Here is a 27599-nt window from a genome sequence, read left to right as displayed (position 1 = left end):
CACTGTCCCAGGACGCTCAAATCCCTGTCAAACCTGGCCTCGGACACTTCAGGGGAGCTTCAGGCAAGCCCCTATTTCCAAATCCCAGCTATCGAAAAAATAAAGAAAATTCTGATACTGATCTTGTTGGAAAGCTCTGGAAGTAAGGAGCAAGCTGCGAACAAATGCCTTGAAAATGGGTGGAAGCGCCAGGAATGCTCCGTTTCTCAGGGCTAACCCCTCCGAGCAGCCCCGGCACCGCGCAGTGCCCGGGCAGGCGGCTCCCGGAGCGCAGCAGATGTTCCGGATCCCCCCCGGCCGCAGAAAAGCGCTCCTCGCCGGCAGCCTCCGCACCCGCGCGGCTCAAGGTCAAGCTGCTGCCAGCTCCATCCCTCCGAAGCCGACCCGGAGTGGCAGAGAACCCTCGGCGAGCGCCCAAATCCCTTCTCCCCGCCCCGGCAGGGCCGGCCCCGCGGCCCCGGCGGTGCTCGCAGCCGCGGGGACCCGGTGGTCCCGGGGGGCTCGGGGCGGCCGCGGGCGGGCAGCGATGCTGGGCTGCTGCTGACATTTCCGCCCGCCCGTGCCCAGCCAATTGGCGGGGCTGGAGCAGCCACACATGAAATATGATGATTTTCAGGAGGAGGAGGAGGAGGGGGAGAGGGCGGGAGAGCCGCCGGCTCGCATGCCGGGGGCTGCGCACAGCCTGGCCGGAGGCGAGCGCGGCCGGAGGAGCCGCAGCACCCCGGGGATGGCCCCGAGCACTGACCAGGAGGATGCCACCGCCACCCAGGTGGGCCGGGCACGGTGGCACCACGGCCGGGGGACGCTGCCCTGGGGCCTGGGGACGCGCAGCTTTGGGGGGATCTGTCCTGTCCCCCTCCAGAGCTGATGGCTCGGCGCTGTCCCCGGCGAGCTGTGCCACACACGGGGCCACCGGCGCTGCTTAGCGGAGGGCTGAACTTTTCTGGGGGGGGTTCGGTCGAGTTTGGTGAAAACCCGGAATGCCAGCCCTGGAAGGACGCGGTGTTGCCGTGCCAGAGCTGTTCGGTTCAAACTTCGCAGCCTGGTCCTCAGTTTGATGGGAAGCACTTGACAGAGCTGCTCTGTGCCTGGCGTTAACCCTCTCCCAGCTCCGGCCGGGCTGGAAGCTGTTAATCCCGAAAAATTCACTCGCAACAAATTTAACCCCACTAAGGAGCCACGGCAGAACTCCGGGAATGGCATCCAGCAGCTGCTCCTTTTTATAATGACTTTGCATTTATCCCAGAGCCGGCTGGCGAGTTCGCACTTTATTATTATTATTATTTCCCCGAAGGGGAGGGGGTCCGATTAAAAATAATAATCATACAATAATATTCCCGAGGCAACCCTGGGAGGGCAAACCACACCTCCCCGTGCTCCGACTGTGCCACCGCTGTCTCTTTATTAATTTCCCTGCGCCGTGAGTGACAGTCCTCCAGAAGTGATAATTGGTGCGCTGTGTCTTTAAAAGGTTAAAACCCTTTTCAAAAAGGCCTCGACTCATAGTGGGAAAAGACAAGAGAGGCTTTGGCTGGCTTTGGATCCAGAAAACAGCTGCTGATTAGAGTCTGCGTCTTCGGGCTGAATTTATTACATATTTTTCAGCAGCAGGGATTCTAGGAGGAAGCTTCCGTTTGGGTTTCTTGATCGTGGTTTATTTTTATTCAGAGGAATAACAGAGGAAGGATTTGTTCCGGCTGGAGCATGCTCACAACCTGCAAGACCTCCCATTATTAAACTGCCTACTTTGGGCTTTAATATCCATGTGGTATTTTTTTGATTTTTAATAGCGTAATAATTATTTGGCAGCGTGCATCTGTCTATTTTTTTTTTTAATTTTTTAATAATTTATTCGGAGAGGAAGCTGATCTCGCAATGAGCTTTCTCCTTCCTTACTTGAAACAGGTGCTAATGAAAGAATGCAAATAGCACCGGCTGAGCCGAACATTTCATAAAGAAGGGAACAGCCACCGACCCCAAGCGCTCCGGGATCTGCCCGCTGGCCCCCGGCAAAGGTAGGCACGGGGGCTTTTGTCGCTATTTTTTTGCTGTTGTTCTCTGCGTGGATCTTTGGGATTTTTTCTCTCTCGCCCTTCCTTCCTTCCCTCCCTCCCTGGCTGGCTGCGGGTGCCCAGCCGGCCGGCCAGATTCCATTTTTTCTCCCCAAAGGTGCCAGCTTGGCGTCCCCAGCCCGCGTCCCCGCGTCCCCACCGGGGGTGGCCGCGGCCACCTCCGCGCTGGGCGAGCGCCCCGAGCCCGCGGCGAGCCCGGCGCTGTCACCGAGCCCAGCCCGGAGCCGCGGCCCCGCCACGCTCGCAGCTACTTTGCCGCTTAATTAGCCCTGGCTGTCGCATGAATTTATCGTCGCTTGACAGCAACTTCATTTTCTCCCACCGTGCGGGGAGGAGGAGGAGGAGGAGGAGGAGGAGGCGATGAATTGGCGCTGGCTGGTGGGAGGCAGCGCTGGGGGCGGTGGGAGGCGACCGCGGGGTGTGACAGGGACGTGCCAGCCGGCCAGGGGCGTGCGGAGGGACACGGGCTCGGGGACGTGTTGCTGCGGGGACAGCCGCGTCCTCCCGGGGCCCCGCCGGAGCCGGAGCCCGGGGCCTGCGCCGCTTCCATCCCTTCCCTCGCCGCTGCCTGCGGCTGCTCCCCGATGCTCCAGCGCGGAGAGAAATACCCACATTAAACAAATAAAATAAGATTCCAAAGCTCGTTTCAGCAGCGAGGTCGCTGCTGGTGGCTGGGTCCCTGCACAAAGCGCTGCGGTTGGGTTTTTTTCCTCCTCCTGCTTGGTTTTATTTGGCTGTGGCATTCGGGGATCAGCCTGCGGGGTTTGTCCTTTGGGAAGCCCGAGTTTTTCCCGGTGTCGGAGGCAGGTGGAGGCATCCGCAGCCTCTTGCGGTACCTGCCCGCGGCTCTGGCCGGGTTTTGTGCCGTGCTCCCAAGCCCGGGCTTGCAGCAGGGACTGCAGTGGCCTCTCCAAGGGCCAAATCCAGCCCTCCTTGGGATGATCCAGCTCCTCGGGCTGTGGGAGCCTCCGAGGGCAGGGATTAGCCCTTTGTCTGAAAGTTTGTGTTTATATTTCAGCGTGTTTAAGTGTTACATATTTCTGTTCTGGCTGTGCACGCAGGATATTTGCAGGGGTTTTGCCTGAGCATTCAGGAAAGGATCTGCAAGAAAAGTTTCCCCTGATGAGTTGTGCGAGTTGAGGGTGGGCAGCACGTGAAACAAAATATTTATTTTATATAAATAGCCCCTTGAAGCTTCCTCCAGAGAGAACTTGGGAATGTCTGACCTGACAGAGGAAAAGTACCCAAAACTCAATGTGCAGCCTGGTCTGTCCATCCCTCCCCCATTCCAAAAGCAGATGATTTTTAATTAAGAATTTGATACGGGGTGTGTGTGCAGGAAAATAGGATTAAAATGTGTTCTGGAGGCAGCAGGATGGGAATCTTCCTCTGCTCCAGGTTTGGGCTGGGTGAGGGCTGGCAGCACCTCGTGTCCCCTGCCCTGCTGCTCTAAAAGACAAATCCAGGTGCTAGTGGCTGCTGGAAAGCCCCAGCCTCGGGCTTTGGGATGTGAGAACATGGATTTTTCCCAAAACCTCGTGTTCCCTGTGCCGAGACAGCTGCTGCTCCTGCAGGATTCACTTCTCGCCGTGCCAGTAACGGAGTTTGCCCAATGCTACTTTTTAAAATATTTTCTTTTGGAGATTGCAAATCCTCTGAGCTGTACCAGAACATGGTGGGGGGGGGGGGGGGGGGGGGGGGGTTTTTTCCCCCCCCCCCCCGCCCCCGGGGGAGGGTGGGGAGCGCCCTCCGCACCCGCGGAGGCCGCCCCAGCCGGGGGACCGTGCGCGTGTCCCCCCACACGGACACCCGCAAACTTGTCCCGCGCGTGTCGCCTGTCCCCCCCGCCACCCTCCCGCCCGCGGATCGGGCCCCGCGGCGCTCGGCGCAACTTTTGCGCCCTCCGCTCGCGGCGGGGCGGGGGCGGGGGGGGGGGGGGGGGGGGGGGGTGTCTGGCTTTATTCCCTCCCCCTCTGGCTCAGCTGGAGCGCTCGGATCTGTCCTGGCAGTGCCGGGTGCTGCTCCTCCCCTCGCCCAGCACTCGCTGTGCTCAGGGAAACCTTTGGGATGTGAAGAAAGCCCGAGTGAGTGGTGGCTGAGGGGGAGAGGACGGAAGGTGTTCTTCCTGTGGGAGGTGGTGTTATCCATATGGAGATGTTTTCCTTATGGGAGATGGCATTTCCCCTATGGAAGTTTGTATTTCCCCTATGGCATTTTGTATTTCCCCTCTGGAAGTTGGTGTTTCCCCTATGGGAGGTGGTGTTTCTCCTATGGACTTTGGTATTTCTCCTATGGACATTGGTGTTTCCCCTATGGGAGGTGGTGTTTTCCCTATGGACACTGGTGTTTCCCCTATGGGAGGTGGTGTTTTCCCTATGGAAGGTGGTGTTTTCCCTATGGAGGTGTTTTCCTTATTGAAGGTGGCATTTCCCCTATGGACGTTGGTGTTTCCCCTATGGACGTTGGTGTTTCCCCTATGGATGTTGGTATTTCTCCTATGGATATTGGTGTTTCCCCTATGGAAGGTGATGTTTTCCCTATGGAGATATTTCCCCTATGGAAGTTGGTGTTTCCCCTATGGAAGTTGGTGTTGTTTCCCCTATTAAAGTGTCTCCTGTGTCAAGTTTTGGTTCCTGTGCTGCCTCTAGGGCCATGAACATCTTCGTGCACAACCCAAACCCTGGTCCAGCCATTGGGGCAGGACGCAGTGGGGTTTGTCCCAGAGCTCTCAGCACAGGTGGTGGCACCTGAGCCCTGCCAGGAGCTGCTCTGAGGCCTCTGTGACACCTGAGGACCAATGAGACTTGGTGGCCCTGCATCTTTATGTTTTTTATAATTTCATCCCTCCTGAGAACAGGAAATTAAGCTGTTTCAGTCCCAGGATGCTTCTCAGCAGAGGTGGTGGCACCTGAGCCCTGCCAGGAGCTGCTCTGAGGTCTCTGTGACACTGGAGGACCAGTGGGAATTTGTGGCCCTGCATCCTCATGACTTTTATAATTCCACCCCCACTGAGAAAGAGAAATAAAACTGGTTTTGTCCCAGGCACTGCAGCCCAGCTCATCTGGCATGGAAAGGATTCTGGTCATTATTTTCCTTGAAACAGTCGTAAAACTCCTGTAAACACCCACAGCACACCAAGCCAGGGCCTCCAAAGGTCTCTCCAGCATCTTGGCTGTTCCTGGGAATGGCCGTGGCAGTTCCATGGGAATGGGGAGATTTCCTGGGAATTTGGAGAGTGGCTGATGGGCCAAAGGGTTTTGTGGAGCCCTGGAGGAGCCAGGGTCAGAGTGCTGAACAGCTGCCTCCTGCTCCTCCTCCTCCTCAGGTGCACTCTAATCCTGCATTTCCACCTGGATAAAATTCCCAGAATTTTCTCTGTGCTCAGGATGTGGAGCTGGTGAGGGGGGGATGAACAGGAGAACAGGAATTCCCCATTGACCTAAACCCCATATTTCTAATAGGGCCGGCATTGGGGGAATCTGTCTGCCTGGTGCTGGTGGGAGCACAAACTGCTCTGCATTAGTTTGGGGTTAAAAAACTCTTTTTTTCTCAATGTCTGCTCAATGTCTGCTGCTGGCTCAGTTCATGCAGATGGATAACGTGGGCTAGCATGGGAATAACATGGCATAGCACAGGAATAATATGGGATAACATGGGGATAATGTGGGATAAAATGGAAATAACGTGGGATAGCATGGGGATAATATGGGATGGCACGGGAATAACGTGGGGTAGCACAGGAATAGTATGGGATAGCATGGGAATAGTGTGGGATGGCATGGGAATAATGTGGGATACCGTGGGAATAATGTGGGATAACATGGGACAGCATGGGAATAACATGGGATAGCACGTTATTATAGGAATAATCTGGGATATTATAGGAACAATCTGGGATAGCACAGGAATAATGTGGGATAGGATGGGAATAACGTGGGATAGCTTGGGAATAACATGGGATAGTATGGAAATGGTGAGCCCAGCTCCCTGATTTATTTCCCTGTTTAAAGGTGTGTGGTGATACCTGAAGGGGATTTTCCAAAATAACTTAGACATCTGGTGCTTGCTACCCATATTTGGCCGTGTTTTGGACCCATATTTGCCCATAGTCTTGACCCATTTTTACCCATATTTCCCCCTATTCCTGACCCATATCTACCCATATTTCTCCATATTCCTGACCCATATTTACCCATATCTACCCATATTCTTGACCCATATTTTGAACCCATTTTTACCCATACCCTTGATCCCAATATTTGCCCATTTTTACTCATATTCCTGACCCATATTTTCCCATTTTTACCCATATTTGGACCCATATTTACCCATTCTTACCCATATTCCTGAGCCATTTTTACCCCTGTTCCTGACCCATATTTACCCATACTCTCAATCCATATTTACCCATATTCCTGACCCATATTTACACATTTTCACCACATTCCTGCCCTTCCTGCAGCAGGGCTCTCAGGATCCACAGGCCACATCTCTCCCTTTAGTTCTTTAAAAAGCTCTGAAACTTTTTCATGCCAAGAATGGAAACATTGCAGCTCCCTAAGTCAGGGATTTGCTCTTGCTCCTGGCGGGGGGATGGGGGGGACCAGCATGGCGTTTTTTGTTCCTTTTTAACCTTTCTGCATCTTTACTTTTCCTCCTGTGTGGGAAACAGGGAGGAGGGAGGAGGGGGAGCCTCCTGGCCGAGCTCTCAGTGGGAGTCCCTGGCAGATTGAAAATACAAATAATAAGTTCTGACTCTAAGCCCCAACTGCAGACAGCAGCACTCACTGGGGTTTTGGGGTTGTTTTTTTTGTTTTAGATCATTCTTTGCTGGGAAGGCTCTGGAAAATGCTGTAGGGGAAGAACATTTTGCTGTGGAGCCAAATGGGGCTGGAGAAGTCCCAGGGCTGTGGGTGCCCAGGGGGACTGGGGCTGTTTCAAGGGGAATGTCACACCTGGAATGGAATAATGGGATCATTTAACCAGCCTGGGACAGTTTGGGCTCTTGGGGGGCTCTGGGATGCTGCTGGAATCCCCAGGGAGCCCCAGGAATTGCTGCTGGGATGGTCCCCAGGAGCTGCTCCCAGCCTGGCCGTGCTGCTGTGTCCCACGAGGCCCTGACCCCACTCCCTGCAGCTGGGAGAGGAGAATCCCACAGGGATCCCATGGGATTCCAGCAGAATTCCCAGTCCTGAAACAGCCCAGATGTCAGTGCTGCACAATCGGTCCCTCCCTGGCTTCTCTGTGGGACCTTGGGAAGGAACTGGGAAAATAAAATCCAGGGGGGGAGATACCCATGGATGGCTGGATCATCTCCTGACACAGGAGGATCCCACAGGAGGATCCCATGGGGTTCCAGCCCTTCCTGTGCATTTTCCACCCCTGGAGCAGCCCAGATTTCTGTGCTGCAGAATCTGTTCCTCACAGATGGCAGCTTGGGAAGGAGCTGGGACAATAAAATCCAGGGGAGGAGATACCCACGGATGGCTGGATCATCTCCTGCCTCCCTGGGGGAAGGCTCCGGGGCTGCTGCTGCCTCAGGGATGGGATTTGGGGATTTGGGGGCTGCAGGAAGCAGCAGTGAGCAAATCCTGATGTAAGCAGGGATGCTCTGGGATCAGCGAGCCCAGAATTGAGCAATGAGTAAAGGAGGGATGAGAAAAGTTCGTGGTGATGTCAGGGGTGAGCTCAGGGGCCTTGGAAAAGCACCTCGGATCCAAACACAACTTCCCTGCTGCTTTTTTAGCTGCTTTGAGAGCTAAAGCAGATTTTATAATCCCATGGGTGCTCCTGCATTGATTTGTTCCTGGTGGATGGATTGGGAAATCCACAGAATTTACAGAATGACCAGATAGGAAGAGACTTTCAAAGCCATTGAGTCCAACCCAAACAAAAGGTCCAGGAGGTCTGAAATAACCAAAATTGGATTTTAGAGGGAATTTTAAGTGCAGAAGAGCAGGTTCTTAGGAAGGACTCAGCTTCACCATCCCCATCCCAATCCCTGTAACCCCCAACCATCCCCCCAAAACATCTCAGCATTTCCAGACCTCCACAGCCAATTCCCCTTTGTGTTTCAATCCACGAAAATAAATTTATCCTTATCTCTCTCATCCTTTACCTGCCTCTGCGTTGCTTTTCAGAGTCCCTGCATTTGCAGGGATATTAATTTCACCCGAGTTTTGGTAGCTTGGGCTCATATTTTGAATTTTTTTTTGTTTCCTGCACTTCTGGCATCAGAGGGAATTTCATGGGAGAGTGCAAATTGCCGAGACAAACAACTTGCTTTGTTTTGAAGGGCTGCTCCAAAGCAGTTTGGCCGGATTTTTCCTGAAAAAAAAAACCCAAAAAACTCCTTGCTGCAGGGAATTTGGGGCAAGGAAGGAATTCTCCTGTGCAGCAGGAATGTCCCCATGGACATGGTGATATTTGATTGATTATAACTTGAATTAATTAATTGGAGAGGAATTCTGTGCAGGGAATAACAAAAATCTGGTAGCTGGAAGGGGAAGGAAGGGAAATATTTATGGGTTAGAGGAAGGGCATGGGGGGGACAGGAGAGCAAGAACTGCAAGTTTAAACAAATAAACCAGGTAATTATAAAGATATTGCTGTTTTAGCCAAACAAATTGGCATTTTTGTGGTGTTGAACCTGTTTAGGTTGATGGTGAGAGCAAAAGGTGCTTCTCAGCGGGGGCAAAAATGAAATTATTTCACTCCTAATTAAGCTGGATCCATCATTAGTGGGATTTAATTTGCCTTTGTGGGGTCAGGAGGAGCTGGAGGCAAAAATCCTATTGGAAGTTTTGTTCCTAAATTGCAGAAGGGGAATTATTTTTGTTCCCCCATCCCTGAAGGGAATCCAGGGACACAATTCCCCGGGGCAGGGTGGGAGATGCTCCCCAGGGTTTCTGTCTTTGGGGCAGGAGGAGAAGGAACCTTGGGGCTGGGTTTGGGTTTGCCTGTGAGGGAAAAATGTCCCTGGGCTGATCCTCCCTGGCACCTCTGCACGAAATGGGGTTTGAGTGGGGTTTGCGTGGGTTTGTGTGGGGTATGGGGGGGTTTGAGTGGGGTTGGACTGGGTTTGAGTGGGTTTGAGTGAGTTTGAGTGGGGGTTGGGGTGGGTTTTAATGGGGTTTGAGTGGGGTTGGACTGGGTTTGAGTGGGTTTGAGTGAGTTTGAGTGGGGGTTGGGGTGGGTTTTAATGGGGTTTGAGTGGGGTTGGACTGGGTTTGAGTGGGTTTGAGTGAGTTTGAGTGGGGGTTGGGGTGGGTTTTAATGGGGTTTGAGTGGGGTTGGACTGGGTTTGAGTGGGTTTGAGTGAGTTTGAGTGGGGGTTGGGGTGGGTTTTAATGGGGTTTGAGTGGGGTTGGACTGGGTTTGAGTGGGTTTGAGTGAGTTTGAGTGGGGGTTGGGGTGGGTTTTAATGGGGTTTGAGTGGGGTTGGAGTGGGTTTGTGTGGGTTTCAGTGGGTTTGAGTGGGTGTGAGTGGGGTTTGAGTGGGTTTGTTTGGGGTTTGAGTGGGTTTGTGTGGGGTTTGATTGGGGTTTGTGTGGGGTTTGTGTGGGTTTGAGTGGGGTTTGAGTGGGGTTTGAGTGGGTTTGAGTGGGTTTGAGTGGGTTTGAGTGGGGTTTGTGTGGGGTTTGAGTGGGGCTTGAGTGGGTTTGTGTGGGTTTGAGTGGGGTTTGTGTGGGGTTTGAGTGGGGTTTGAGTGGGTTTGAGTGGGGTTTGAGTGGGTTTGAATGGGGCTTGAGTGGGTTTGTGTGGGTTTGAGTGGAGTTTGTGTGGGTTTATGTGGGGTTTGAGTGGGGTTTGTGTGGGTTTATGTGGGGTTTGAGTGGGTTTGAGTGACCCCAGGGCTGCAAATGCCAATTCTGTGGGGTTAGAGTGGGACCAGAGCTGCAAATGCCATTTGTGTGGGGTTTATGTGGGACTAGAACAGGAAATTCCATTTGTGTGGGGTTTTTGCTGCACCAAAGGCCCCAAATACCGTTTGTATGGGGTTTGTGGGGGTTTGTGTGGGGTTACAGTGGGACCAGAGCTGCAAATGCCATTTCTGTGGGGTTTGAGTAGGGTTTGTGCAGGGTTTATGTGGGATCAGAGTAAGAAATGCCATTTGTATGGGATTTATTTGGGACTAGAACAGGAAATTCCATGTGTGTGGGGTTTGTGTGGCACCAAAGGCCCCAAATACCGGTTGTATGGGGTTTGTATGGGGCTTGAGTGGGGTTTGTGTGGAGTTTGTTTGGAACCAAAGCTGTAAATGCCATTCGTATGGGGTTTGTGTGGGTCTGTGGCAGGAAATTCCACTTGTGTGGAGTTTGTGTGGGATTTGTGTGGGGTTTGTGTGACACGAGGGCTGCAAATGCCATTTGTATGGGGTTTGTGTGGGCCTAGAGCAGGAAACGCCACTTGTGGGGGTTTTATGCTAAAATGCAGTTTTGAGCCTTTGTGGGACCAGAGCAGCAAATGCCAGTTCTGTGGGACTTGTGTGGGGTTTGTGTGGGGTTTGTGTGGAGTTTGTGTGGAACCAGAGCAGGAAATGCCATTTGTATGGGGTTTGTGTGGGGTTTGTGTGGGGTTCACATGGCACCAGAACAGGGAATATAATAAAACCCATTTGTATGGGATTTATGTGGGACTAGAACAGGAAATGCCACTTGTGTGGGGTTTGTGTGGCATCAAAGTAGGAAATGCCACTTGTATATGGTTACTGTGGGGTTTGGGTGAACCCAGAGCTGCAAATGCCTTTTTGGCAAAAAGTTCTTTGGGGCCCAGTGCCATGGGGGGCTGCAGGAACAGCTCCTTTCCCTCCTCTTGCAATTCCATGCTCCAATTCCAACATCCCAAGGGTGGAGGATATCAATAACAGGCCTTAGGATAATGGGATTAACCTCAGAACTCAAAGGAGTCATGGAAAAATCACCTGGGCAGCCCCCAGGAAGTGCCCAAATTCCCAAAATATCGAATCCAGCTGGAATTCAGCCCCTCCAGGGTGCAGGAATGCATCAAAATGGAATAAAACTGCACAAAAACTCCAGCAATGGGAGGCAGGGCTGATATTCCTTTTGCCACAGGAGTTTTGGGCTGCAGGAGTTTTGGGATACAGGGATTCTAGGATGCAGGAATTTTGGGATGCAGGAATTTTGGGAGCCTGGGCCCTCCTGGGCCCATCAGCTCCTGGGCTGAGCACTTCCCAATGCTGCTCCTGGTGGGATTTTATCCCTTGGGAAGATTTTCCAAATTGTAGGATAATATCTAGATCAGGAGGAACACAAGAAAGCTGCAATTAGCCCCATATCCATTGTTATCCCAGCTTTATTTTGGGATTTGGGTGCATTTTAAGGCCTGAATCCTTCCCTGAGCAGCCTGTTCTGAACAAAACTGAGAATTCCAAGGGTGATTTCCCAGCTCCCTGCCCATACCAGGTTCCTGTTGCTCGTGTTGCTATTTCTGTCCATATTTATCCATTTTTTCCCCCAATCAATTTGGATTTTGCCACTGTAAAAGCTGCTCAGGGTCTTGACCTCTCTGCAGGAGCCCACCCCCAGCCCAAAACTGCATTTTAGCACAAAAACCCATAAAAATCTTCATTATGGACCAACTTTCCTGGCTGAAAAACCCTAAAATGAACTCGGCAGTGGGGAGCAAAGGTGGAGGAGGGGGGAGAGGATGCGAATATCCCAGAAAGTTGCGAAGTGAAGCATTCCAGAGTGGGAATAAGAGCTGGAGGTTGAATGTGCAATCACAACCTCCCTTTGTCTGCGGGCTGTTGATCGGCGAAGCTGCAATCTCGTGGCAATAAATAGATATTTAAGATAAGCTCCGGCGTGTAATTAAAGACTTCTGCCACACGGCCAGATGCGCTGCCTTTATCTTTGTGTAAATGAGAGCAGAGCGGGGCTCTGCTGCGCTGAGAGCCCAAAAAAAGGGGGAAAAAAGGTTCTTTGTCCCAGTTTGCATCCGTTTGCTGCGGGGTGGGAGGGAGGGAGGGATGGGACCGTCCCCAACCCAGGGAAACTGGAAATTGTGGTGCTTTAAGGGCTAAAGGGAATTAAATGTGTGGGGAAAAGGTGTTGCACTCAGCCAGGAGCGTTTCCCTGATTTTGCAGTGTTTTGGGATGGGAATTCAGGGAGGGAGGGATGGAAATTCAGGGAGGGAGGGATGGGATCGTCCCTTCCCAGGGAAACCGGGAATTTCAGTGCTCTAAGGGTTGAAGGGAATTAAATGTGTCGATAAAAGGTGTTGCCCTCAGCCAGGAGCGTTTCCCTGATTTTCCAGTGTTTTGGAGTGGGAATTCAGGGAGGGAGGGATGGAAGTTCATTGAGGGAGGGATGGGACTGTCCCCTCCCCAGAGAAACTGGAAATGTCACTATTCCAAGTCTTAAAGGGAATTAAATGTGTGGGGGGAAAGGTGTTGCCTTCAGCCTGGAGCGTTTCCCTGATTTTGCAGTGTTTTGGGATGGGAATTCAGGGAGGGAGGGATGGAAGTTCAATGAGGGAGGGATGGGACTATTCCCTCCTCAGGAAAGGTGGAATTTTCAGTGTTCTGAAGAGCTAAAAGGAATTAAATATGATGTTGCCACTGTTGATAAAAAGTGCACCCACAGCCAGGAGTGTTTCCCTGATTTCCCAAGGTTTTGGGATGGGAATTCAAGGCGGGAGGGATGGGACTTTTCCTTTCCAGGGAATCTGGGAATTTCAGTGTTCCAAGGGCTAAAGGGAATTAAATGTTTTTTTGGAAAAGGTGTTGCCCTCAGCCGGAAGAGTTTCCCTGATTTCCCAGGGTTTTGGGATGGGAATTCAGGGAGGGAAGGATGGAAGTTCAGTGGGGGAGGGATGGGACCATCTCTTCCCCACGAAAATGGGAAATATCAGTGTTCTGAGGAGCCAAATGGATGAAATGTGGCATGGGCACTGCTGATAAAAGGTGACCCTCAGCCAGGAGCATTTCCCTGATTTCCCAGGGTTTCAGGATGGAATTCAGGCTCCCCAGGGCTCTGACTCTGCCCCTGCTTTGGGACTCCAGGCCCAGCTTTGTCCTCGTCCCACAGGAGAGGTGGGATCAAAGCTTTGGGCTGAGCCCAAGCTCTGGAGCCCTTACAGCTCCTTAGGATGGAATTTTGGAATCACTGAGGTTGGAAAAGCCCCCCAGGACCATCAATCCTCACCATGCCACCAGCCCAGAGCAACACCCAGGTACTCCTTGGACACCTGCACGTGTGGGGACTCCAAACCTCCCTTCCAGTGTCACATCTGGCATTCCAGAGGCAGATCCCCCTTTCTGTGTCCCCCAGGGCTGCAGCAGGGCACAGAATTCCTGGGAAAATGTGCCCTGGCATCTTGAGGGATGTTTGGAACTGCCAGGAAGGCCCTGAAAAATCAAAATTCTCTTGAATCTGTGAACTGTGCAGCTCAGCGGGGTGGAAAGTTGGAGGCGGCAGGGGGTTTGTGCATGGTCCTGGCAAAAATTCCACCTGATCGGGGAGGATTCCATCCTGGAAGGGCCTTCCTGGCCCTCTTCTGCTCCAGGACCCCCTGGAACAGGGAGGTTTTGTTCCAAGCAGTGCCTGTGTCGTTAGTGGGGTCTGGTTTGAGCTTTTCCAGCACCACCTTGGATTTCAGATCCCCACTTTGGGCTGGAATCCTTAAAAAATGCATGAGAAGTGATGCTGTGTTTTGGGGATTAAAAACTGGGAAGGAGGAGAGGAAAGTAAAATTTCTTTTGGGATTTTTCCCCAGGGGAATTCCTGCTGGAATCTGGGATGGGATTTATTTGGAATTTCTTGGGTTTATGTACTGGAATTTTGCCTTCTTAACAAGGTGGAATTGTTGGATTAAGTTTTTGAGTAATTTTAAAATGGGATTCCTTTCTTTTTTCAGTGAGCTCTTGGTGTTTTGCCTCTGTTCTGCCACTCCTCTCCCACTTAGGCCAGCCCAAATCCCCTCTAAACTCAGTATTTGTACCTTGATCCTGACTAACTCTGACTTTAAGTCAAATATTTGATTCCTGGATGTTTTTTCCGTTCCAAGCCCCACGAAATGGCAGAGCCAAGCTCCCACCCAACAACCCCACTCTGCTTTTTGGGAAATGGGTTTTTCCCAGGCTAAACCCTTTTAAAACCTTTAAAGCTGCATAAGCAGCTTAAACCCAGCTAAAGCCTGAGATCATTTTAAACAGCTTGTGCCAATAGAAAGACTTAGATTATTTTAAATACCTTAAAGAGATCTGCAGCTTTAGGGGAGAATTTGGCCAGATTTGGTTGATTATTTTATTTGGGTGATTTTGTTGTCACCACTGGGTGACTCTGCCCAGCCACTCCTGGTTGGGAGACAGAAAATCAGGGAATTTTGGGATTTCTTTCTACATTTTGGATGTTTATTTGGAAGTTTGACTGTAAACAAAGCAGGAAAATCTGAATTTGTAACCTTAACCCTGCCCTCATGCTCAGCTCAGGGTCATCTCTCATTCCTGGACCTTTGGGTTATTTGGATAAATCTGAAGCTGATTTGCAGGAAAAGTTGGATTTTGTTCCTCCAGGTGAGGATTTTCAGCACCTGGGCTGCCCTGTGCAGTCTGGATTCTCCTAAACCACTTTTAGAGCTTTGAAAATCCCACCTTCAATGTGGTGCCTTAATTAAAACCCGTTAAAAAAGGGAATAAATGGGGGAAGGAGTCCAGGCTGAGGGGATTTCTGCCCACTCCTCACTCCACATCCCCCCGTGGGATCTGATCCTTCTATTTATTTGGAGATGGAAAATCAGGATTAATTCAGGCTCAGAGATTTGAAGAGTTTGGTTTATTCCTGAATTAAACCAGAAGGAGTTTCATTCACTTGGAGAGCTGAGTTGTTCCCACAGAGGCAATTTCTGGGAGCTGACGGAGCAGCAGCCCCTGGAATATTTTCTCCAGGAGATAAAATCCCCCAAAGTTGAAAGGAAAAACAATCAGGGAAAATTTCCACTTGGAATTTCTCAGCTGGGAAAAGGACCTCAGGCATTTTCCTGCTGCTGGAATCTGGGATGGGATTTATCCTCAGGGGAATTCCTGCTGGAATCTGGGATGGGATTGGTACCCCAGAGAATTCCTGCTGTAATCTGGGCTAGGATTTGGACTCTGGGATGGGATTTAGATTCTAGAATGGGATTTGTACTCCTGGGAATTCCTGCTGGAATCTGGGATGGGATTTATCTCCTGGGAATTTCTGCTCCCCATCACCCAAACTCCTGGGACAGAGAACAAGCCTGGGCTAGGATTTTCCCCCAGTCTCACTCCTGGTTTTGGTGCTGTGGGATTTGTGTTTATATTGAGCACCCTGGGAAAGGGAATTGATGCTGGAGCAGGAGGGGTTTGAGGTGGTGCTTAAAATCCAGAACTGAGCTGTAGGTCTCTGCTCTGTTCCTGCATTGGGACAGACACAGGTGAACAGGAGGGGAAAACCATGGAAATACAAAAAAGTTTGGGATTGAAGAGACTTTAAAGCTGATCCCATTCCATCCCTGCCTTGGGACAGGTGCCCTCCCAGTGTCCCAGGTGCTCCCAGCCCCACTGTCCAGCCTGGCCTTGGGCACTGCCAGGGATCCAGGGGCAGCCACAGCTGCTCTGGCAATTCCAGCCCAGCCCCTCCCCAGCCTGCCAAAGAACAATTCCCAATTGCCAAGATCCCATCCAGCCCTGCCCTCTGGCAGTGGGAGCCATTCCCTGTGTCCTGTCCCTCCATCCTTCTCCCCAGTCCCTCTGCAGCTCTCCTGGAGCCCCTTCAGGCCCTGCAAGGGCTCTGAGCTCTCCCTGGAGCCTTCTCCTCTCCAGGGGAGCACCCCCAGCTCTCCCAGCCTGGCTCCAGAGGGGCTCCAGCCCTGCAGCAGCTCCCTGGATTCCTCTGGGCTCTCTCCAGCAGCTCCAGGTGCTGCTGGTGTTGGAATTCTGAGCTCAGCAGGTGAGGAATCACCTGAGCGGGGCAGAGGGACAGAATCCCACTATTCCTGCTGCCCATGATGCTGGGGATGGATGGACACCCATGGATGGATGGGAAAATGTGGCAGTTCTAGTGGGAAAGGCTGACCTGGAGCCGAGCTGGGATCTCCATGCATTGGGAACAGCTCCTTCCCATCTCTCCTGTGTACCCATGGAACAGACAGACTCGGATCTCTGACATCCCAAGGAAATAGAATTTTAGGATTTTAACTGTTTGAATTTGCAAGGGAGGTTGGATAACAGAGGGGAGATTTCCAGTTTCATTTCCAGATTCCCAGACTGGATCAGTCACTCGGGTTATTCACAGTGGAGCCCTTAATGAGTTCTGGGCTCCTGCATTTTAATCCCCTGATAAATGAATTTGTTATTCATAACACCGGAGGTGAGCGCTCCTTTAGAGGGAATTGCTTTCCTTCAGCCTGCCAAGCTCTGAATTCTCTCAGGTCAGGCTGCTCTTCATCACCTTCCTGGATGTTTTCCTGCTCCCAGTGCTGGCATCCCACAGTTTGCACCTTCCTGGGGCTGAACTGCAGAGCTGAGCTTGGTGATCCCCTGAGTGCCTTCCAGCTGGGAATATTCCGGGATCTGCTCCGTGTCAGGAGCTGCCTGTGGTGGATGGGGTGCTCCAGCCCCATGCAGGTGCTGCAGGGTGTGGGAAGGAGCTTTGCAGCTCCCTAAAATCAGTCAGGGTTTAGGGGGGGCTGGGAGGGTTTGGAAAGCACACAGGGCGCTGGCAGCCAAGAGTTTGTTGTGGGTTTGGGAGGGGATTAATGAGGGATTGATCTCAGCTCGGAGTAAAACTCCAGAGCCTCCTTCCCCTGGGTGCTCAGCAGCCCCGGGGCTCCTTCAGACTCCCTGGAAAGCTGGGAAGGGTCTTTGGGATGTGGGGCTGACCCTGCACAGGGACACCTCAGAGCAGGGAAGTGGGAAGGCAGAACATTCCCAGGATCACTGATGCCTTGGAAAGGCTGCCCTAGAACAGAGACCAGACTGAGTTAAAGAATAAAGCAGGGATTTATTAAAAGGATCTCCTCCATGGATCCACCTTGGGCAGCACAAGAGCCCAGCCAGGGCTGCACCCAAGATGAACCCAAATGGTCCCAAAATGCACGAGTGCTCACGGGGTCTCTCCCTGGGATCAGCTCTGCTCCATGTGCACATTGCAGTTCAGTGTCCAATTCCAGCTTTAGCCCATGCAGTCCCATCCTGCTTGTTTTTCTCTCTCCAGCCCACGGTGTTTGTGCTCTTGGGCCTGAGATTTGGGTCATTTGTCCTTGGTCCCCAGCTAGAGCAGGAATTGTTTTGTCTCCCTGCTCTGTGCAGAGCTCACCATCCCATAATATGAATCCCAGACCCACACACTGAAGCAGCACAGAACCTGAAAAATAGAGAAGTTAAAACCTGAGGCATCATCACCCCAAACTCCTTTTCCTCCATGTCCAAACCTGTGGAGCTGTTCCAGGAGACACCTGGGCTGTCCCAGGGAGCTGCTGGAGGAGCTGGGAACACCAATCCCAGGAGGATCCATCCCTCCTCCATCCCTCCTCCTCCTCCTGCTCTGCTCCAAAGTTTTCATGGAAAAGTGCTGATGCTGCAGCAGAGCTCCCAGGAAAGTTCCTCCCATAAAATAAAACTGGAACAAGAAGCCAGAATGCGTAAAAAAGGAAAAAAAAGTAATAACAAAATGAAACAAAACAGGAAAGGGTCACAAGGAAACAAAAAGCAGGATTGTGAGGAAGGATGGAAAAGGGGAACAGCAATAAAATCCCGTGGGTTTGGTCAGGACATTTCCTAGAGAACAGTAAAAGTACAAAATAGCTCAGTTCCCTGAAAACCTCAAATTCTGAGTAAAAGGTTTTCATCCATACTCATAAATATGCTTTTAATGTGGATTTTTATTAAAAATGTTCCTTTTAAAGCTTTTATTTTCTGGGCGTCTTTCTCGTAACCTCCCACTGCTTTTCCATCCCTGCTGGGACATCCTCCCATGTCCTGTAACTCCAAATATTGCTGCTTATTCCTGAAAATTCTGCAGGATTCCTGGTACCTCACTGAGCCCCCGGCCTTTCCTTTTGGGACACCGTTTGCTAGTGGAGAATAGCACTTAAAAAATTAAATAGTAAAAAAACCTGTGTTTTCTTTAGATTATTAAATGTCTTCCAGTCTGAATCTATCCAATGCCTCTTCTGCATCATATCCCATTTTTTTTCTCCTTTTTCTCATGAGGTGATGACCTACCTGAGCAGAATTATGTGTATTTATATTTATTTATACAAAATAATAAAAAAGACATTTTATCTACAAAGTAGAAGTCAGGAAGAAAGGGAAGCACAAAAATTTTGAATTTTTTGCTGGAACATCTAAAAAGTTTTTAGAGATATTGGTTATTAAGAGGGAGTAACAGAGAGATTCCCATGGGGTGGTGAAGAAGTGGTTGTGTCTGAAAGGTGTGTTCAGACCAGGTGGGAATTTATATTTATATTTTTTAGATTTAGATTTCTTCTTTTAATATTTACAAACAGTATTTTATTTGTTTTGTATGTATAATGTATTATATACATATACATACAATATACAGAACATATACATATACATACAGAAATAATTAATACATTATATGTATTATATGTATAATGTGTTATAGACAATATTATATTTATATTGTTTATATTATTATAATTTATTAATGATTTTATAATTTATTGACGATTTCTGTAATTTTAATATATTTTTTTAAAAATGTAATTTCCTGCTTTGTCCTCCAAATTGCATCAAGATGCTCTCCTGAGTGAGGCCTCCCCAAAACTGTTCCCTGAAGGGTTTTTAAAAATTTTCTTCTTGAAAAAAATTCATATTTTGATTTTTCGGCGCCCTGAGCTGTGATTTGCAAAACCAAAGCGGCTGCTGGGCGTGAAGCCTTTGGGGTTTGGTTGGCCGGGACCGCGCCTGCCCCGCCGGGGCTCCCTGCAAATCCCGCATCCCTCCGGGGTGTGGCAGCCCCGAAAGAGCCCCGGCAGCTCCGCTCTCCTGCGGGAGTGTGGCTGCAAAAACCGACCCGCGGGGTGAAAACACAGGATAAAAACACGGGATGAAAATAGGGGATGAAAATAGGGGATAAAAAATGGGGAAAAAATACGGGATAAATCCAGAGTGCCCACCGGTGCTGAGGAAGGGCTGTGCTGGGGGGTGCTTGGTTCGGGCAGAGCTGTTTGGTGGTTTGGTTTTCCTCCCCTCCCTGGCTGGAGGCCCTGCCCTGGCTCAGGTGTGGCTCTGTCCCAGCTGTGGTCTTGTCAGAGGTGTGGCTGTCCCAGTTGTGTCACAGGTGTGGCTCTGTCCCAGCTGTGGCTCTGTCACAGGTGTGGCTGTGGCAGGTGTGGCTATCACAGGTGTGTCACAGGTGTGGCTGTCCCAGGTGTGGCTCTGTCCCAGCTGTGGCTCTGTCCCAGGTGTGGCTGTCCCAGACTCTCCTTTCACCCCAGGTGTTTTCCTTGGCTCCCAGCGCTCCTGGGATGTGCCTCCCCCTGCTGAGCAGAATTCCCCTCTGGCCCTGCTGGGCTCAGGTGTCATTTTCCCGGAATTGCTGTAGGATTGCTGGGACCTGCAGCCCTAACTCCCATTTTCCCTGTGTGGCTGATCCATCAGCAGCTCCTTTCACACCACGGCTGGGTGCACAAATCCTGCTCTTTTATTTTGGGATAACCCCTGAGGAACTAGAGCTGGTACTGCAGGAGCAGAGGCTGAAGCTTTTTGCAATTCATGTTTTCCTGGGAAGTGGGAGGCTCATCCCTGGCTGAGGGCATGTGGCTCTTGTTTTGGGGCTGAGCATTTACCCCTCCACATGTGGGACCAGCTCCTTTCTGTCTGTGCCTGTCTGGCTGTCCTTCCCTTGTCTGGATATCCTTTTCCATACCCTTAATCCTGTCTGGATATTCTTATCCATACTCATTTTGGATATCCTTATCCTATCTGGATATCCATACCCGATCTGAATGTCCATACCCTACCTGGATATCTTTATCCTATCTGGATGTCCTTATCCTTATCCTGTCTGAATATCTTAATCCTATGTGGATATCCTAGTCCATACCCTATCTGGGTACCCTTATCCCATCTGGATATCCTTATCCATACCCAGTCTGGAGATCCTTGTCCTGTCTGAATATCCTTACCCTACCTGGATATCCTTATCCTATCTGGATATCTTTATCCATACCCTGTCAGGGTATACTTACCCTATGTGGATATCCTAATCCTATCTGGATATTCTTATCCATACTCAGTCTGGATATCTTTATCCTATCTGGATATCCTTATTCTGCCAGGATAACCTTATCCATACCCTATCTGGATGTCTTTATCCTATCTGGATATCCTTATCTTTATCCTGTCTGGGTATCCTTATCCTATCTGGGTATCCTTCTCCATCCCCTATGTGGATGCCCTAATCCCATCTGGGTATCCTTCTCCATACCCTATCTGGATGTCCTAATCCTATCTGGGCATCCTTATTCTTCCCCAGCTCTGCACATCTGGGGCTGTGAACCTCCAGGAAATCCCTCCCTGGCATTTTTCCAGCTGCAGCCACCAGTCAGGACCTTGAGCAGGGGTACATTTCCCTTTCAGTGCCTGCTGGAATTTTGAGGGAAATTTCAGTGCCTGCTGAGGGAAAAGGGCCTCCCTGATTCCAGGATTTGATGTTCAGCTTATCAGGACTTGCCTGATGATCAGAACCTTTAAAAAAATAAATTTAAAAATTCAATTCCCTTCCCCCAGGGTGAAGACAAACAAATCCCTGATAAAATGAGTTAAAATATCATTTTGGAAGTTGTGTCATTTCCAACAGACCCGTAAATGGCTTCTCACAGGTGTTGTAAAAGTCTGGGAGCCTCCTCCTGCGTGGAACTTGGATTTGGATGCAGCTGGAGGAGGCAGGAGTGCCACTGAGGGGACATCGCTGCCCCGTGACCGGGTGTGACATCAGAGCAGCAGTTCGGGCTCCGGGCCAGCTCCCACGGTGTTCCACGAGCTTTAGGGCTGCCAGACCTCCGTGTAAGCTGAGATTCCCTGGATTCCAGGCTGTTCGGGGGATGCTGCCCTTCCTGAATTCCAGTGGGACAATCCCTCTGTCACCTGCCCCTCCCACTGCTACATTTCACAGAATCTTCACTATTTCCTAAAATTCGGGTTTGGCCATCCAGCTGCCAGGACAAAGCTTGAATTTTACACTTTTATCGTCTCTCCAGTGGGTTTTTTAATCCCTCCTGTAGAGCCAGCCAAAGGCCGGCCCTGCTCAGGTGAAAAGTCTCAGTGACATCCCTCAGGTTATTAATTAATGGCGTAATTAAAGATGAAATAAACCCGGCTCATCCCCAGTGCTCAGGGACACAGCTGATTCTCCAGCACATTTCTCAGAAATCCCTGGAAGTGTTTGGTGCTGGCACACGGAAGAATTCCCAACAAAGGGAGCAGAGACAGGCTCATGGGGAATTAGGGATGAGGAAAAGATGGGAGAGGAGCCCCAAACACTCAACCCAGCTGCGGGTTGAGTCTCTTTGTTGATCTCAAAGAGTTTGAGGGATTCCCTGAGGAGATAATCAGCCAGGACACTGGGAAGGGAGGCTGGGGATGGGAGGAGAAGCCCTGGGAAATGAGGGGAAGGGAGGCTGGGGATGGAAGGAGAAGCCCTGGGGAATCTCGGCTGCTCAAGGACAAAATTCTGGATTCCCGGGTCAGGGAGATGAATTCTAATGAGGATAAATGTGACGAGCGGTGATTGCAGAGAGGCGAGCAGAGCAATTTCCTTACCCAGAGGAGATTAAGAGCCCATCACCTCGGCCTAATGAGGGCCAGCCCCGGCTTGGAGCTCCCAGGGAATGGATAATGACAGAGCTGGATCTGGGATTTGCCAAATCCGCCGTAAAAACCCTCAAAGCGACACGAAACACAAACAATTATTGATGACTTCAGAGCCGCTGGGAGCCCCGAGCGGGGGCTGCAGTGGGAGGGTCCTGGGGCACGGATCCCCACAGCTGCTGGGAGTGTGTTTGGAGAAGGAGGCTGCTTTTCCATGGGGACGTCTTTAATCAGGATCTTAATTCTGGAGTTTTCTCAGCACGTTTGTTCCAGAATTTCAGCTGAGAGCTGTGTGGGCTTTGCCTCCTCAGCCCTGGCTGCAAGGACCAAGCTGTCCTGTCAGAAATTATTAAACACAGAGCAGGAGCTGCAAACTGATGATGTGTGGCCATTTCTTTATTTTATATTTGGAATTTCCTTGTTGGGGTTTCCCTCCTGGAAGGGTAGAATGGGGGCTGCTGCTCTGGGTAGCTCTGGTCAGATCTTTGCTCACCCCCAAACTTTGCCAAACCCAGAGGTGCAAACCTTCCCTGAGCCAGCCGTGGAGGCCCTGGGGCAGAGGGAGAAGGGAACGTGCAGAGTGAATAATTAAATGTGGGATTTGGTGCTGATTTTCCTTGTTTACCTCAGGAATAACACGGAGATCCCTTCCAGCTTCTGCTCTGAGCTCTGACTTCAGGAGCCTCTGGATGGGCCAAATCCATGTGGCTCTTGCAGGAAACCTTGGAAATGCTCCTGTCCCATCCTGGGGTCTCAGCAGGGATTGGTCCCCTCTGTGCCCTCCTTGCCACTGCTGCAGGAATCATGGAATAATAGAATAATTTGGGTTGGAAGGACCTGATATGCTATCCAGTGCCACCCCCAGGGACAACTCCCACTGTCCCAGCCCCATCCAGCCTGGCCTTGGGCACTGCCAGGGACCCAGGGGCAGCCACAGCTGCTCTGGCAATTCCAGCCCAGCCCCTCCTCACCCTCCCAGGGAACAATTCCTTCCCAATATCCCATCTGAATCCCTTTTCTTCTAATTTAAAACCATCCACCTTGTCCTGTCACTCTCTGCCCACAGGAAAATTCTCTTTTTAATCTGCTACCTTTAAGTTCTGCTTAAGTCAAAAGCTGAGCTCAGCTCCTTCACTTTTTCACCAGTTGCATTTTAAAAAAAATACAATGTAGTTTACACATATCCATTGTAATTGTAAGAATTGTTTGTTTTGGTTTTTTTTGGTTTGTGGTTTTTTTTTTTTTTTTTTTTTTTTTTTTTTTTTTTTATTTAAATGAGAGAAGACGCAGCACTTGGAGAGTTTGGGAAGGCTGGACCACGAGCTGGATGCTGGAGCCTCTCCCTTCTCTCCCAGGCTGAAGAATCCCGTTTTCAGCTCAGTATCAGGGATTGAGGGATGCCAAACACACAATTCCTGACTTTCTGTGCTGCGGGCAGCTCTGGGCGAGCCTCAATTCCTCCCTCTTTATCAGGGCGGAGATCAAAGTGCGTCATTTAAAGAACGAATGCAGTAAATACCTGGAATTGATGCTCTGACACTTTTTGGGAGGGGGGATTGCCGAAACAAGCTCGAGCTAATCCCGGGATTTGGCACCAGGAGCTGCAGGTGACATTATCAGAGGAGTGAAGATTTGCAGGATCCAGCCTGTTTTTGTCAGGAATTCCTGCTCCCCCGCCTCAGATCATGGAATATCCTCAGGATTATGTGCTGACTCAGGGTTCTTTTCATCTTCCTTAGTATGATTTATTTTGATTTTGTTTTATGACTGATTTATTTTTTCCTGCTGCGGGTTTATTTTTAGCATCTGGTGAAAAGTTGAACACCTTGAAAAGGAAAAGCTGGGGAAGAAGCTGATTCCTCTGGTTTTATGAAGGCATTTCTGCCACTCTGGACAACTTTCCTCCAGGAAAACTGAGAATACAAATGCAATAGTGCAAACCAGCCCTGCCAGAGTCAGAGCAGGTGCTGAGCCCTGTGGGTCAGGGCGGAGGCACAGTCCCATCCCATGGGGGCTCAGCCCTCCTGCAGTGCCAGCTGTGCTTCTGCTGGAGCAGGGATCCTGCACAAGGCTGGAGTTTTCCTCTGAAGCTCCAGGGCTGCTGTGGATGGGCCTGCTCTCCCTCTGGGAATGCAGGGCAGGAGAAAGCTGCTCCTCTGGGAATGCAGTGGGCAAAGGCTGCTGTGCTGTTCCAGGCTCAGATTGTATCCAGGTAGGAATGCTTGGCTCCTGCCCTGGGCGGAGCATCTCCCAGTGGGATGCTGGAATTTGATCAGCCATGCAGGGACACTCAGTGGCCATGGACAGCAGAGATCTCCTGGAGGGAGGATTGGCTGTGGGAGAGATAAAGAAACCTGCCCAGAGAACAGCAGAGAACTGCCCAGCTCTGACAGCTGGGGACAGAGCACACACCCCCAGCCTAAGTCACCATCGAAGAACAAAACTTTTATTTTCCCTTGTTTAAGAGTTGCAGTTTTAGTTCAAATTAACCAATGCAGCACCAAATAAGAGATGGGCACAGCCAGGGGGGATGGAGAGCAGCAGCCATAAATAAAATTTAAATTCTTTGCTGTTGTAATATCCTGAAATCCTGTGCCCTGTCTGTAAATTAAAGGTTGATTAATTTAGACCTGTTAATGAAATACTGCAGGGCAAAGGCAGCCCTGAGGAAAGAAATGACCACACAGAAATGGTTTTTTGGGTCCTGTGAGTAATTTAAAGGCATTTTTTGCCCTTAAAAACTTCAGTGATGCTGCAACCCCGATGTTTTAATTAGCTTGGAACAATTTGACTCAAATATGGTGGGGGTTGTTGTTAGGGTGTCTCCACAAGCAGTTTTTAAATCTTTTTCAGTGGTTTCTGAATTTAAGATTGATATTCTTTGCCTGTGTTCTTCACCCTGCAGGGTGCAGGAACAGAAACTTCTCCTTCATCATCTGCAGCTGGGCCAGGATTGGACTGGTTGATCCTTGTGGGTCCCTCCAAAATCAGTTTATTCGGTGATTTTCCAAGAGTTTAAATTACCTGGTTTAAGGTTTTCTGTGGCAGCTGCTGGGAGAACTTTTACATGTCTTGATGGACCACAAAACCACTTCTTTGTCAGAAGAAAATGTGATGATTTTCAGTATTTCCACTTTTTTTTTTTTTTTTTTTCCTGAAGGAATAAAACCCAAGAGCCTGGACATTACTGACACCTTCAGCCTTTATGACTTGCCAGGCTGTGACTGCTCACTTTTTCTTTTCCAGGTGGATTTGGAGGCTGGAAGGGAAAAACTCCCTCCCTTTTCCACCTTCCCCATGTGGCAGATGGGGAAAAGGTGAAAAGCCACAAGCTCTGCTGTGGCTGCCCTCCCGAGAGCAGTCATTTGGCTGCTGCTTTTCCCAAATTCTCCAGCAGGAAAAAGTCACAAATCCTGCAGAATTCCCAGCCCGAGGAGCAGCTGGCTCCGAGTCCGACAGGTGGGGCTGGGAGGAGAGGAGCGGGTTGGGGAGGATTTGTCCTTTGCTGGATCCAGGCTCTCCCTGCCTGCCCAAATACCAGGAATTCCCAGCAGTGCCCCTGACATATCAGGAGTGGATTTCAGTGGGAAAAAGGCCTCTCTGAGTTCATTCCAGGCAGGTGTCTCAATGGAAGGCAGAAATCTGGAATTTCTCACTGGCTCCAAGCAAAGCAGGACAGTGAAAAAGCTCCATGTGCAAGGGAGAGTCTGGGGGTGTCCTGTGCATCACCCTGTGTCTTGGTTTGAACAGACAGGTGTCTGCTAAGGAAGGCAGGAGCCTCCCCTGAACTGCCAGGGGACATCACTCCCAGCTCCACTGCCAAATCCCAGAGGGACACAAAGCTGTGGAATTCCAGAGTGCTTTGTGTTGGAAGGGAACTTAAAAACCCATCTCATTCACCCCTACCCTGGCAGGGACACCTCCCACTGTCCCAGGTGCTCCCAGCCCCAATGTCCAGCCTGGCCTTGGGCACTGCCAGGGATCCAGGGGCAGCCACAGCTGCTCTGGCAATTCCAGCCCAGCCCCTCCCAGGGATCAATTCCATCATCTGGCATAACCTTGTTGGCTGGAGCAGCGTTTGGAGTGCAGAAGGGAATGGTGGATGATGGAATTTTCATTGCTTCCCCCTCATCCTCCTCCTCCCCCAGTTCTCTTCACACAAGCTGGCACAGCTGGGCTCTGTCACCTCCTTGGGTGTCACCAGCTCTGCTGGCTTTGGAGACATCCCAGCCTCTCCAAAACACTGAGTTTTGGGGGAATATCTCTGCTTTTCCAGGCAAGACCCCAAATTGTGCCTGACCTGCTCAGTAAAAGAGCCATGGAGGAGATCTGGGGAGGGGTTTAGTCATGGAAATGAACAATGATCCCAAACAAATGTGATCCCAAATAACTGGGATCCCAAATAATTGTGATCCCAAATAACTGGGATCCCAAATAATTGTGATTCCAAGTAATTGTGATCCCAAGGCTCTGGCTCTGCCCTTGCCCTAATCCCACATTTCCCCAGGAATTGATATTTTTACCTCAAAACTCTTCCAGATGAGCCCAAACAGCTGCATCCATGTTTTGAGGTGGATATTTTTCACTTAGGTTTAGAGACTTAATTTGGAAACAATATTTTTAGGAGGTTTTTGTCAATTCTTGTGTCCCTCCAGTATCTCCAACAGCACCAGGCTGCTTCTGAATCCTTTTTCACCCAAAATGGCTTTAGATTTTGCAAAAACCATCCAGATTGTTCAAAAATCCCTGTAATTCCAGCTGATTAAACACATCCTGGCATATTTCCAGTCTGTGCAATCAGTTTGTCCAAGAGGACGGACAAATCTGGGTGATGAGTGGTTTTTAGAGTTTAAACCACAGTAAAAATATTTAAAAAGGAATAAAAATGAAGCAATGCCCCCCCAGAGCTGGGCTGTGACCCATCCTGGGGTCTGGCAAGGTCGGAGCTCCCAGACAGGAGAACTTTTCAAAGGAGCACACATGGATCCCACCTCTTTTTTTGGGATTAATATTTCCTGAGTGCTTTTCCTTTCAAGTGGTTCTGTTTGCAGCGGGGCCTTGTTCAAATTAAAGAGGCTTCCCGAGCCTTTCAACCCTGCAGGTGTCCAAAGGGGGGGGAAACTCCCTTTGAAGAATCCCAGGGTTAAAAAAAAAGAAAAAATAAAAAAAAGAAAAAAAGGAAAAGAAGAATCCCAAGGTTTCAGGGAAAAAAAAAAAAAAAAAAAAAAAAAAAAGCAGCCCTGGGGAAAAAGATAAACAAATTTCGATATTCCAAACTGTCACATCTCAGGCTTGTAAAAAAAAAAAACACAAAAGCTAAAAAAAAAAAAAAAAAAAAAAAAAAAAAAAAAACGCGGGGGGGAGTCCCAGAGTTAAAAAATTTGAAGAATCCCAAGGTTTCAGGAAAAAAATATTTAAAAAGGGTAAAAAAGGAAAGGGAAGAGCAGCAAATGGTTGCTGGTGTGGTGTGAGGGGAGCTCAGGCAGGCAGGGAATTCACATTTTCCAGGGAAAGAGAGATTTTCAGGCAGATTTGGGAATGTTTATGGGATCTGGGCTCATCTCTGTGGTGCCACTAGGGATTTTGGGGTGCTGTGGTGCTGGAATGGGAGAGAGGATGGAGAGCAGATGGAAAAAGGAGGTGGCACATGGAAGGGGACAGCTGGCAGGGCTGGTGTCCTGGGAAGGGAGGGGAAAACGAG

The 27599-nt window shown here is 50.2% G+C and overlaps 1 protein-coding gene across 4 annotated transcripts in view; it reads left to right on the top strand.

Moving 5' to 3' along the window:
- The first annotated feature begins 633 nt into the window (after positions 1 to 633).
- HIVEP3 (HIVEP zinc finger 3) overlaps positions 634 to 27599 on the top strand; it is a 251827-nt gene continuing 224861 nt past the window's right edge. For 3 of the 4 annotated variants that reach the window (XM_041417530.1, XM_041417529.1, XM_041417532.1), the window contains exon 1: positions 1530 to 2015. The gene's annotated coding sequence lies outside the window, so the exon portion shown is untranslated. Of the gene's footprint in view, positions 770 to 1529; positions 2016 to 27599 lie in introns of those variants that run through there. The other variant, XM_041417531.1, reaches the window with a different exon arrangement.

This window comes from Onychostruthus taczanowskii, unplaced genomic scaffold (genome assembly GCF_017590055.1).
Source record: "Onychostruthus taczanowskii isolate IOZ18803 unplaced genomic scaffold, ASM1759005v1 scaffold56, whole genome shotgun sequence".
Classification (NCBI taxonomy): Eukaryota; Metazoa; Chordata; class Aves; order Passeriformes; family Passeridae; genus Onychostruthus; species Onychostruthus taczanowskii.
The sequence above is the reverse complement of the archived record's forward strand: the minus strand, read 5'-3'. Positions and strand labels throughout refer to the sequence as shown.